Source organism: Nanorana parkeri, unplaced genomic scaffold (genome assembly GCF_000935625.1).
Source record: "Nanorana parkeri isolate BGI_ZX_2015 unplaced genomic scaffold, ASM93562v1 scaffold1798, whole genome shotgun sequence".
NCBI classification, from domain to species: domain Eukaryota; kingdom Metazoa; phylum Chordata; class Amphibia; order Anura; family Dicroglossidae; genus Nanorana; species Nanorana parkeri.
Window position 1 is genome coordinate 194,495 of NW_017308066.1, and position 14,027 is coordinate 208,521.

The window sequence follows — 14,027 nt, forward strand, 5'->3', positions numbered from 1 at the left end:
AAAAAAAAGAGGAGGAAGAGAAGCAAAGAGAAGAGGAAGCGAAAGAAGGAGGAGAGAAGAGAAGAGGAAGAAAAGAGAAAAGGAGGAGGAAGAGGAGAAAAGAGAAGGGAAGGAAAAGAAAGAGGGGAAGTAGGGGAGGGAAGGAAAGAGGAGAGGCAGAAGAGAAGCGAAGAAAAGGGGAGGATGAAGAGAAAAGGAATATAAGTATAGAAAAGAGGTGGAAGAAGAGAAGAGGAAGAGAAGAGGGAGATAAGAGAAGAGGAAGAGTAGAGATGAGAAGAGGAGAGAAGAGGAAGAAAGGAGAAGTAGAGAAGAGGAAGTGGAGAGAACAGAAGGGTTGATCAGCTTAAAAAAATGGTTTCCAGGGACAACATTTTTAAAACCAGGAAATGGATGGCTTTGCAGGGGCCTGCTGAGACTCGTAGTTCTCCAGAAGCTGAAGGTTTGTAGATGGCACAGAGCTGCCTTAGCTCCCGAGCTTCGGATTGTCGCCTCTGGGGACGCATTACTGCTGAACTCGCTAACAGCTCTCAGTCCCCTGGGAAACGCTAACTGCTAAATTTACAGCTTGACAACAAGGTAATCCAGGACGAGTTTTTGACACTCTCTGGTGAGAAGGCCAATTGGCTGCTTGCGCCAGAACCCGGGGACTTCTGGGAAGGTATAGGATGGAGAAATGGGAAAAGGAAGGGGGGGCAATCTTGTTCTCTATGAGCCCCTGCTGTCTGCCTGATGCAATCTGTAGGATCCCAATTATTTGTCGGGGAGGGATGATTCTGCGTCATTATCCTGTTAGGATCACGTTGCGTGGTGCGATTTACTGCGTTATTGTTTTGTAATGGCCCGGAGAACGCCGAGTGCTCCTTGTAAGGGATTTGTGACTGGTTTCATTGCCTTGTTACAGAGCCGCGTTCCCTTGTTTCTGAATGTTCTCCTGTTAGCTTGTAATGGAAGCCAGGGGATTGCAGCATGTGCAGTTTTTACATCGCGGCCCGTGTTATTCTCCAATGGTTAATCCGTCACCTCTAAATCCTGCCCCTGAGCCGAGTGCGCACTCTTCCGCTCTTCCCCTCATCTATTCATTCTGCAGAACATGCCGCTTCGGCGACCCGATCACCGCTAAGTAGAACTGTGAATGGTAATGTAAAGGATTATCGGAGAATTACATACAATGGTAAATTCAATGGCCGCTCTCTGATAATGAAAGCAGGGAAAGCTGGTTAAAAAAGAGTGGCGAAAAATGGGCGGATGTTTTTGGGCCCACCAAGGCAGTGGCCTCCCCACTAGAAAATTGAATTGGATAAAATTTGATCTATTGGTGGTCCTCCTGGCACCACCAAGTCAATTGGAGCTGGGTGGTAAATGGTAAGATCTCAGCCAATCAGCTGCAGTCGCTGCTCGGGTATTCTGACAGCCATGGGCGCCAGAATACCTGAGATATACCCCAAAATATAATATTCGGCAACGGAGAATTCTCCATCCACGCCCCTTAGAATGTATGGGGGAATCGAGTGAGCCTAAGGCGTATGGCCATCTTTAAGATGAGCAAGACTCACTCGAGTCCCCCATCCATGCTACAGAGTGTGGATGGCGCAACCTCCCATGCCAACTACTGAATTCCAACAGCCAACCACCTTCTTCGACAAAGGTTGATTGGACTTTTGCTGAGCCGATTGATGCTGGCATCCATGGATCAAAATTTGGCAGAAAACAAAAATGTTATGCATGTATGACCAAGGTCCCATGTGAAAATGAGATGGCCAAGGGGGCCCATGTATGGCCAAGGTGTCATGGGTCCAAGTAGGACCACCAATGATCAAGGTCTTGCAGATCCATGAAATGGCCAAGTGGGCATGTGTATGGCTAAGGTCTGTTTAGCCCATGAGATAGCCAAGTAGACCCTCATATGATTGAGGTTTTACAGATCTGAGAGATGTCCAAGTGGGTCTGTGTATGGCTGGGGTCTTTCCAGCCCATGGGATAGCCAAGTAGACCTGTGTATGGTCAAGGTCTTACAGACCCGTGAGATGGCCAAGTGTGACCAAGTGTGTATGGCTAAGGTCTTTTGGGCCCATTAGATAGCCAAGTAAACCCATGTCCTGTGTAAGGCCAAGGTCTTACAGACCCATGAGATGGCCAGGTTGGCCTGTGTATGGCTAAGGTCTTTCAGGCCCAGAAGATGGACAAGTAGCCTTGTGTATGGCCAAGGTCTCACGGACCCATGAGATGGCCAAGTGGGCCTGTGTATGGCTAAGGGCTTTTCGGGTCCAAGAGATGGCCAAGTAGAGCCGTGTATGGCCATGATCTCACAGACCTATGAGATGGCCAAGTGGGTCTGTGCATGGCTAAGGTTTTTCTAGTCCATAAGGGAGCCAAGTGGGCCCATGTATGGCCAAGGCTTCAATTCTATTGGTTAATCCAAGAAAATATTTGGTATCCTGATCACTTAAAGTGCCTAGACTTCCTGTTGTTGTGTTCTATGTTGGAGGACGCAGTCCTCAAAGGGCCGGCATTCCACTAATACACATTGCTTGAGCAGCACGGTCATAGGGGCCCTCATATGGCATAAATGGACATTTTCAAACTATTTACAAATATAAGAGAACATTTGGACAATTCTTCCATTTACAGCCGGACCGCGGAACATCCATATTTCTCTAAACCCTCCCTTGGGTTGAAGGGGTGGCTTAAGCTTAAATGACACTTGCAGTGGGCGTGACTGCTGTGTGAGTTCATGGGCCCGAGCAGGGAGGAGTGGGCGTCACCAATGCAGCAAGGCGGGAGGGGCGGCGGCGTGGTGTTTGCAGATTCGCCGGCTCCTCTGACTGTGCCGTATTTCAGCATAACGAGCCTGGATGGATGGTCGCACCTTTACAAATCTCATAGCAGGTCTGACAGTGTCTCACTCCCCTACACATGTGTTGACTGTAGCAGATGAGCGGTAGTGGAGTTGCCCTTTAAATCGTCTCTCGCAGGCAGAGCTCCCGCATTCCTCCTGACGCAGCCCCCCGCTCCGCGACGGCCAAATAATAAAGTCGTATTTTATAGAGCTGCATCACGGGGAACACGACACGTGGAGGTTTAATATTGCACTGGAGAATTATTAGCTGGCACGACGGAGGAGGGGGGCACGGCGGTTGAGCGCAGAATGAGTGGGCACTGCCTTATGTGATACAGGAGGGAGGCTGACACATTGTAGTGAGCAGGTGCCGGGGTGTGAAATATTGGCAGCAGGAAATATTAGATTCAGCTGGGTCATAGCATTTTATTTATTTCACCTATTTATATCACGCCGACGTATCACTTCAAAACCAAGAACCACTCACACCTGTTTCTGCTGCCGTCCCGGTCCCACCGGAGTCACACACTATTATCATTATCAGAATAGATATACAGAGTGCTGACATATACCGCAGCGCTGTACAGAGATCACTGAACCAGTCACATCAGTCTCTGTACAGAGGAGCTTACACTCTAATGTCCCCCCACAGTCACACACTATTATTATACATTTATATAGCTCTGACATATACCACAGTGCTGTACAGAGATCACCGAGACAGTCACATCAGTCTCTGTACCAGAGGAGCTTACACTCTAATGGACCCTCCCCCACAGTCACATCAGTCTCTGTACCAGAGGAGCTTACACTCTAATGGACCCTCCCCCACAGTCACATCAGTCTCTGTACCAGAGGAGCTTACACTCTAATGGACCCTCCCCCACAGTCACATCAGTCTCTGTACCAGAGGAGCTTACACTCTAATGGACCCTCCCCCACAGTCACATCAGTCTCTGTACCAGAGGAGCTTACACTCTAATGGACCCTCCCCCACAGTCACATCAGTCTCTGTACCAGAGGAGCTTACACTCTAATGGACCCTCCCCCACAGTCACATCAGTCTCTGTACCAGAGGAGCTTACACTCTAATGGACCCTCCCCCACAGTCACATCAGTCTCTGTACCAGAGGAGCTTACACTCTAATGGACCCTCCCCCACAGTCACATCAGTCTCTGTACCAGAGGAGCTTACACTCTAATGGACCCTCCCCCACAGTCACATCAGTCTCTGTACCAGAGGAGCTTACACTCTAATGGACCCTCCCCCACAGTCACATCAGTCTCTGTACCAGAGGAGCTTACACTCTAATGGACCCTCCCCCACAGTCACATCAGTCTCTGTACCAGAGGAGCTTACACTCTAATGGACCCTCCCCCACAGTCACATCAGTCTCTGTACCAGAGGAGCTTACACTCTAATGGACCCTCCCCCACAGTCACATCAGTCTCTGTACCAGAGGAGCTTACACTCTAATGGACCCTCCCCCACAGTCACATCAGTCTCTGTACAGAGGAGCTTACACTCTAATGTCCCCTCCCCACAGTCACTCACTATTATTAGACATTTATATAGCTCAAACAGGGGCCTCCCAAAGCGGGATGACACCTGGAGTAGGTGCCGCGTGACAACCCCGCCGTGGCGTCATTGTGCATGCGTGACGTCATCATTCACGTGCGACGTCATCACACACACGGATGATGACATCACACGCTGTTACGACAGTTTCCTGCCAGCGGCCATCTTGGTGATGGAAGCCGGCAGAAAGAGGAGGGAACGTTCACCTTGTGGGATAAGGTATGCCGCCGGGTCCCCTCCTCTCTCTCTAGAAACTTTTGGGCTCTCTGTCCATGAGTGAGTGCCCGACTTTTCTGAGGGGGTGACAGTCATTTTGCTGTCACTCCTCCAATGATGTCACCCGGGTACGGGCCGCACCCCCCTGAATCCCCCCTAGTGACGCCACTGGCTCTCACATATACCGCAGTGCTGTACAGAGAACGCTGAGTCACATCAGCCTCTGTACCAGAGGAGCTTACACTCTAATCTAATGCCCTCACCACAGACACAAGAGCCGAGTTAGACTGGAGGCCAGTTAGCCAGCTGATGTAAGAAAGACTGGAGCACTCTGAGGAAATCCACACAGGCCGAACATACAAACTCCATGTAGATAAGGTACAACTGCAGTATCGCAAGGCCAAAGTACCAATTACTTCTCCCACGAATAGATTCAATGATTGTCCTCTCTTATTGAAGGAGAACTATGGGGTCAGGGCTTTTCCCCATAGTTCTTCTTAGGGTAACGGGAGGACACAAACTAGCGTCCTCCCGTCACCCTAGGCTCAGTATAAAAATACATCTGACTGTTTAGGGATTGATACATCTTTGTTATAAAAAAAAATTAAAAAAAGGAAGTGTAATATCCGAATAGAAATAAATAAAAATGTAGAAGTCATTGTGCGTTCTACATGCGTAATTTCCATCATACACTCATATGTTCAATATACATGAAAGGGATCAGTAAATCACCTTCTCTCCATATACAATACTTCTCTCCTCTTCATGTCTGTTAATCTTCGATAACATTTGTCTCTTTGTCTTATTTGTGATTATCATTGTACACGGGGACAGTCCTACTGTAGTATCTGATCATCACATACATGAGCTCTGCTTCCTGCCCGGAGACAGAGTGATTGCGCTGAGCCAGTGGGAGCGCCCCGTGTGGTTACTGAGGGAAAATACATTTATTTATAAGCCAATTCATGAATTATAAGAAGTGCTGATACTCGGGCTGCGTCCTTCAACATCACATCATACAAGAACACAGACGTCATAGAAGAGCACACGCATCATAGAAGAACACACACATCATAGAAGAACATACACATGAGCAGCAGACTGATGACATCATCTCAGCCTTGGCAAAGTCGCTGAGTGGAGCTCAGGGCTGACTCTTTAATAAGAGGCGGAGCTTTTTTGAACAATGATCCTGTTGCTGTACATTGTGACCACATCAGGAGTTTAAAAAGTCAAGTTACTGGTGTAAGCTATTCTCTTTATGCCAGCCCGTTCCTGTATCTTTTGTTAGCCTCGAAGCTTCGGGAATAATGTCTTCAGACGCTCAAGCAGTGGCGTAACAATCGCCATCGCGACCCAGGCGGCCGCTATGGGACCCGGGGGACACAGGGGGGGCTGGCCAGATGCCGAGCGGGCCGCCTGAGTCGCTATGGCATCCTCTGCTGGTGGCTGTCACTGGCGGCTCTGAAGAGGAACACGCCGCTGTTCAGATCGCTGACAGTAATCTGTGCAGCAGCGCGTTCCTCTCTACAGCCGCTGCTGAGTCAATGAGCGGAGCTGGAGGAGGCCGGACCCGGCAGTGGAGGAGGAGGCGGGGGCCCGTGGTCGACAGCAGGGGAGGAGGCGGGGCCCGGCGACGGAGAAAGAGGCGGGGCCCATCAGCGTGCGTACAACCAAGTACTGATGGGGGGGGTCATAATAATCTGGCCACTCAGTGTATATAATCATATAGAACAGTGGTTCTCAACCTGTGGGTCGCAACCCAAAAGTGGGTCGCAACACACAGTTGAGGGGGTCCCCACGTGCCTTGTGCTGCTCTAGGTAAGAGGCTCCTTAGCCTGCTCCCAGCGCAGCAGTGTCAGTTCTCCTAGTTGGCGCTGCAGCAGCAGTGGCCGGAGAGGATCAGAGAGAGGGGAGAAGGCAGGAGTGAGGGGAGGTGAGTGCTTGATCACCACAGAGCCCGCACTGGGCACCACAGAGCCCAAACTGGGCAGCACAGAGGCCACACTGGATGCCACCAGAGAGTCCCACTAACCACCTGAGAGCCTGCATGGCCTCCCGAGAGCTAGTATTGGTGCATCCCTAAATTCTACGGTGGGGGGGTCACCACAACTTGGCAAATGTTACCAAGGGGTCCCGACCCTAGAAAGGTTGAGAACCACTGATATAGAAGAACATTAAACAGGAACAAGAACATGAACTCTTTCCCAACCTTTCAACTGGGTGGTCCTCGTTGATTGCAGCCACTTCCTCTATGTATCTAACAACATTAAACAGAGGCCGGGGGGTTGCCTGTAAGCCTCACCGCTGTGGGTGTCATGGCGGCACTGATAGCGGATGGGGTAGGGGAGAGGCACGCTCCAGTGGCGCTCGATTCTTCCAGGGCCACTTGGTCACAGCATGAGAAAGTAAATGACAATCCGTCAGCGGCGGCTGATAACGAGCTGGGTAAGGCAAGGTTCAATCGTTGCGCGTCTGTTGGATTAGATTAGGCTAATCTGCTGTAGTCAGAGCTCCGCAGACCCCGACCATTACTAGTACACGGACCTGCATCCTTCCCGCTATCTGCGGGGCCCAAGCGTGCCTCTCTCACCTCTCCCTAACAGGGGAGTAGATTGGCGCCAATTATTCCGCTCGTTCACACTTCTGCTATAGTATCACAGTGTAGCTCAGCCGGAAAGCTTTCACACTTGTAACAGTCGCAGGCTTATTTAAAGAGCCGCCCCGGGGGGGGTGGGGGGGGGGCACAAGCAGGGCTAATGCTCTCTAGAAAACTCTGCGACTGCGCCAAAGTCAGAGAGTCCGCCTGGCGTAGCGCAGTCATGATCAGGCTCAGCACTGCATCCTCTAGTCGCTTACATCCAATCGTTCATTGTGTGGAGGAGGGGGGCTGTAGATTTAAAGTGAGGGTGAAGCTGGAATCAGGGAACACCTAAGGCTTTGTAGGCTCCAATTCAGGTACATTCAGAAATTGAGGATTATAGGAGCCATAGGGATTGGCTAGGCGGGTCGCTGGGGGTTGAGTTAGCTGTGTCGGATATTGATCTGTTTCCTACACTGACCCTTGATATAAGGGGTCACTTCTACACTGACTGGTAGGGATGAGCTCAAGTTAAAATGGAACCCAGTCTGAACCTGAGCTTCTCTGAACCCGGAAGGCACATCAGTCGAGGACAGGGAATTCCCCACCTGCAACTGACTGTACACAACGGGGCGGGATGCTGTGACATCATTGACCTTATATGGTCACATGGCTATATGTGGTCAATGCTGTTGACCTAATATGACCATGTGGCCATATAAGGTCAATGATGTCTTCCAAATCCGGAAGGCGCATGGGGCCATCTACTCAATCAGCTGTGGTCAGGGAATTCCCCTCCAACGGGGCGGGATGCTGTGACATCATTGACCTTATATGGTCATATGGCTATATGTATGTGGTCAATGATGTTGACCTAATACGACCATGTGGCCATTTAAGGTCAATGATGTCAACACAAGCATCCAGCACATTTGTTTATGTGAAGCTGCGAGGCGAAGAATGCCCCCGGCCTGCAGCTAATTGGGCATGAAGGAGCTTCCTTTTGGGTGTGGAGGAGTCAGGTCATCCCTACTGACCAGCAATGTTTTGGGCACTTCTCCATAGGCCTCTCATGTAAGGGGACACTATTGTAAAATGATACATTCTGGGTGTCTAATTCTCTCCCAGTATAGGGAATTCATTATTCGCGTCTGTTCTCTGATTACACTAATATACCATGAACAGATATAATGATTAGCAGGTTCCCTGGGAGATGAATATAACTTTAAAGGTTCCACCGAGGTAAAAAAAGGTTGAGTTTGGCTGTTTTACAGGAGAACTATGAGGGGGGGTGCTTTTCACTCACGTCATAGTTCTAGCCGACCGGTGACAATGAGACTGTCACAGGTCGGCTCAGTAGATCGGGAGGTGAGCGAACACATACCAGCGTTCGCTCACCTCTCGATCCTGTCACGGCTCTCTGCCGTGACAGGGGAGGGGCTGGATTCCCCACTCCCCGCTCCGATCCGCCAGCGCTGACTGGCGGAACGGACGGGGGAGGGGGCAGGTACAGCTGGCTCTGCCTCTAGATAGGCAGAGCCAGCTGTCAGTCACGCAACTGGGCGGATCCCGTCACAATTGTCGGGATCCGCTTCAGCTGCGGCGTCTCAGTATACCGCGAGCTACAGCTCCCTATATACTGAGCCTAGGGTGACGGGAGGACGCTAGTTTGTGTCCTCCCGTTACCCTAAGGAGAACTATGGGGAAAAGACTTAACCCCATTGTTCTCCTTTAAGTTGTCAAGATTTCCTTATTGTGTTTGTTTTTATTCTTTATTTTATACAGAGAAGAGACGGTTTGTACGCACGCAGAACCCTACATGTAACAATTCAAAAAACACATCAAAACATATTGATACAAAAATAAAACATCGCACACAATGATGAATAATGAATCGGCTTCACCTGCTCATCAAATCTCAGTATAAAAGGGAAATATATGTTTGCTTTATAAACTCCAACCAGAAAGCACCCTAGTAAAGGCCGTAAACCAGAACAGCCAATCAAAATTCAACAACAAATGCCTTTTACAATCTATGTGGCGAGAGTTCAAACCAGCTGCTGGCGGGGTATAGCATGGGGCTGTCCCTAAAGGTTTCCAGTCTGACTCTAAGAGTGTCCGGACATGCAGCAGTTCAAATACATGTTTTTACCTTCAGGTAAATATCACAATGAAATGCTGAATTCATTCTGGGTGCACCTATGATGCAAACATCTCATATTTTACACTGCTGATTAGTCTTTAAATTAAATCTACAAAAGTAAAAGCAATTTCTACATTGTTTTATTCCAAGTGTCACATGTGACAGAGGGGTTTACAAAGAGTGGTTAGCAGCAGGGGCGTCCTGGGGCCAGGTGTGCGGCGATGTTATTGATACCTGCCGGCGGCCATCTTGGTGATGGATGCCGGCAGAGACAGTCACCAGGCAGGATAAGGTATGCCACCGGGTCCCAAAACTGTCGTGCTCTCGGTCCATGACCGAGTGCCCGTCTTTCAGAGGGGGTGACACCAAAATGACTTCTAATGGTGTCACCCGGGTGCGGGACGCACCCCCTGCACCCCCCTTGTGACGCCACTGGTTAGCAGCACCCCCAAACCCTATAATATCACTATGTCTTGAATACAAGGCCAAGTGCACAAAGGGTTAAATCAGTTCACTGGGCCCCCCACTCAGCTCTGCAGGCAGGTCCCGTCCCACACCGCTCAGGCTCGAAGCACAATCTCCACAGTACAAGCCAACCATCAGCAAATGAATATTTTATTACAAGGAACCCACATTGATAGAGGCAAGTTGTGCTCTCAGCAAGGAGGCCCCTCCATCTGCACAAAAATAAAGTGTAGCTTCAGTTTTCATACAGCAAGGACTGCAGTGTGCTCCCTACATCGTATTATACACAGATTAATTGAAAAATATCAATAGTGAACCGCAAGAATCTTTAAATAGACCACACCTCTGCTATACACATCCCACTGAGGTCAGGCACGTAGTCAGGGCTGCAACCAGGCTCAACTCTACAACATCAATATCATATTCCTGGACGGATTCAAGGATGGATAATAGATAGATTAGATGATATATATATAAAGAGGGAGGGAGAAAGAAAAAATGAGAGAGAGAATGGGAGAGAGAGAGAGAGAAAGAAAGAATATATGAATAGATAATGAGAAAAAAAAAGGAAAGAGAAGAAGGAAAATAAGTATTGGGAGAGAGAAAGATATTGGGAGAAAATAAAAGAAATAAGACAATAAAGCCGCCCATACACCTTATGATTATCGGCTGATTTTAGCGTAAGCGATCGCGTTTTCGTCCGATATTCGCAAGGTTGGTGGTGTTTCCGTACCTCAAAATTCGTACGATTAACACTGCTCATGCGCAAACGAAAATACGCGCAATTCGTCCAGATGTTTTTTCTTTAACTACAGCTGATTGAAGCTTGTGATGATCGGGGCAGGATGGGGCAGCCGTCAGGGTTGGATTTCCCACAAGGCCAACCAAGGCCCGGCCTCGGGGCAGCAGGGGGTGTGGAATTCCAATCCCCCGACACCCAGGACATGCAGTACCAGGCGCCGGGCGGGTAGTTGTTTTCTACATTTAGCCCTGCTTTGGCAAGCAAGGCTAAATGTACAGCGGGGAAGCTGTCGCTTGTTTTAAACCGCAAGGTGTGTGGGCAGCTTAAGAAAGCAAAAGAAAGAAAGAAAAGGAAAGAAAACAAAAAAAAAGACAAAAAATAAAGGGAGAAAGAAAGAAAGAAAGAAAGAAAGAAAGAAAGAAAGAAAGAAAGAAAGAAAGAAAGAAAGAAAGAAAGAAAGAAAGAAAAAAAGAAAAGGAAAATAAGTATTGGGAGAAAGAAAAAGAAAGGTATGGGGAGAAAATTAAAGAAAGAAGACAATAAGAAAGCAAAAGGAGGAAAGACAGAACAAAAAGATAAAAGAAAGAGAGAAAGAATAGATCTATATAATAAATAATAATAATAATATACAGTCTATGCCCAGATACAACAAAGTATCATTAAACTCCCATTATTAACTTTTCTATTCCAGGAAAAGAAGTGATTATTGACACTATTACCTTCCCGCCCACACTGCCCCCCCAGGAGCTGTTGTACCCCCACACCCACTCAGTGTTGCAGACCTCTATGGGTAGGTAATGACCCCCCTTTAAGCCTTCCAGTCTAGCTCAGTACAACAATGACACAATTTTTAATCTCACAGCTAAATACACGTCCGATAAAGATGAAATATTATATAATGTTGCCGTGTGCTTTGTGTGGGATTATCTGACTCCACCTGAACTGTGACCAGATTTATTACATTGAGGATAGCACACACACTTCTCAATATAGAAGAATCATTTCTGTGGCAGCATTCTGGTAGCATGATGGATCACATGCAAGTAGTATGTGAGTGTTTTATTTTTCACTGTAACAATATAACACATGCAGAGACACACATGCATGCTATCTGGAGCTCTGCACACTGCATAAACAGCAATTTGTAGCCATCTGATACATGCCTGTACTACAATATCCAGTTACTGATAAGCAGCACAATACATCTATCACACTGCCCCAATTTTGCTGGGCTGAGATAAAAAAAAAATGCTATTTATGCCTTCGTATATAGCACGCAGAGCCCTATAGCCAAGCACCACCTCTACCTGCACTGTGATACATTGTATTCCAACACAAAATCCTATTTATACACGTAATAGAATGGAGAGCCCCTATGGGTAACACAATCTGCACAGACACAAAAGTCACTGATACATTGTATCCTCACATGAAAGTCTATTTATTACACATATACAGTATATAGAGCTGAGAACCCTATAGGTGGCCACCAGCATCTCTATCTGGCTTACGCAGATACATCATTTTATTATACATACATAAGGCACAGAGTCCCTATGGTGGTCACCATTCTCTCTAACTGTACCAGGCTCACTCTGGTGCATACATTCTATTTACTACACACATAGAGCAGAGAGCCCCAATAGGCGGTCACCAGCCCCTCTGCCTGGACCAGGCTCTCTCTCTGATACATAAGATCCTAGTTATTATACACATAAGGTAGACACCCCCATAGGTGGTCATCCGCCCCTCTGCCTGGACCAGGCTCAATCTCTGATACATAAAATCCTAGTTATTAATATTATACACATAAGGCAGAAACCCTCATAGGTGGTCACCAGCCCCTCTGCCTGGACCAGGCTCAATCTCTGATACATAAAATCCTAGTTATTAATATTATACACATAAGGCAGAAACCCTCATAGGTGGTCACCAGCCCCTCTGCCTGGACCAGGCTCTCTCTCTGATACATAAGATCCTAGTTATTATACACATAAGGTAGAAACCCCCATAGGTGGTCATCAGCCCCTCTGCCTGGACCAGGCTCTCTCTCTGATACATAAGATCCTAGTTATTATTAAACACATAAGGTAGAAACCCCCACTAGGTGGTCACCAGCCCCTCTACCTGGTCCAGGTTCACTCTTATTATTAAAATTCTATTTAATAGACACATAGCGCAGAAATCCCCAATATGTGGTCACCAGCATCTGCCTGGACCAGGCTCTCTCTCTGATGCATGAGATCCTAGTTATTATACACATAAGGCAGAAACCTCCCTATGTGGTCACCAGCCCCTCCACCTGGTCCAGGCTCACTCTCATTAATACAGTTTTATGTAATACACACAAATAAAGCACAGAAAGCCCCAATATGAGGTCACCAGCCTCTACCTGTCACAGGGTCTCTCTGATACATAAAATCTTAGCTATTATACACATAAGGCATGAAAGCCCAAAATAGGTAGTCAACAGCCCTTCTACCTGATTCAGGCTCACACTCATGCTTACAATCTTATTTATCACACACATATAGCAGAAGCCCCATTAGGTGGTCACCAGCCCCCTCCACATGGCCCAGGGTCTGTCTTGTACATAAAATCTAGTTATTGTACACGTATGGCAGAAACCCCCATAATTGGTCACCAGTCCCTCTTCCTGGTCCAGGCACTCTCTAATACATAAAATCCTATTTATCACAGATAAACACATAGTAAAAATCGCAAGAGATGGTCAGTAGTCCCTCTACCTGGTGCAGGCTCACTCTGATACATAGAAACCTATTTATTACAGGCATCTACCAGAAAACCATATAGGTGGTCACCAGCCCCTCTACCTGGTTCAGGCTCACCCTGATACATAGAAACCTATTTATTACAATCATATACCAGAAAACCAAATAGGTGGTCACCAGCCCCTCTACCTGGTCCAGGCTCACTCTGATACATAGAAACCTATTTATTACAATCATATACCAGAAAACCAAATAGGTGGTCACCAGCCCCTCTACCTGGTTCAGGCTCACTGTGATACATACTACATAGAATACTATTTATGACAAGCATATACCAGAAAACCATATAGGTGGTCACCAGCCCCTCTACCTGGTCCAGGCTCACCGTGATACATACTACATAGAATACTATTTATTATGGACATATACCAGAAAGCCATATAGGTGGTCACCAGCCCCTCTACCAGGTCCAGGCTCACTCTGATACATAAAATCCTATTTATTTCAGACATCTACCAGAAAACCAAATGGGTGGTCACCAGCCCCTCTACCTGGTCCAGTCTTACTCTAATACATAGAATTTTTTTTTGGTACCATGCACATATAGCAAAGAACTCCATAGGCAGGCACCAGACCTTCTACCTGTACCAGGTTTACTGATACATTGTATCCCAGGTACACTGAAGATTGATGCAAAGTATCAGCGCCACACAACTCCCATATAGCCATA

The 14,027-nt window shown here is 47.6% G+C and overlaps 1 protein-coding gene across 1 annotated transcript in view; it reads right to left on the reverse strand.

The window, feature by feature from the left end:
* Window positions 1-14,027, reverse strand: part of CNTN4 (contactin 4) — a 122,150-nt gene that overhangs the window by 107,875 nt on the left and 248 nt on the right. The window lies entirely within an intron of this gene.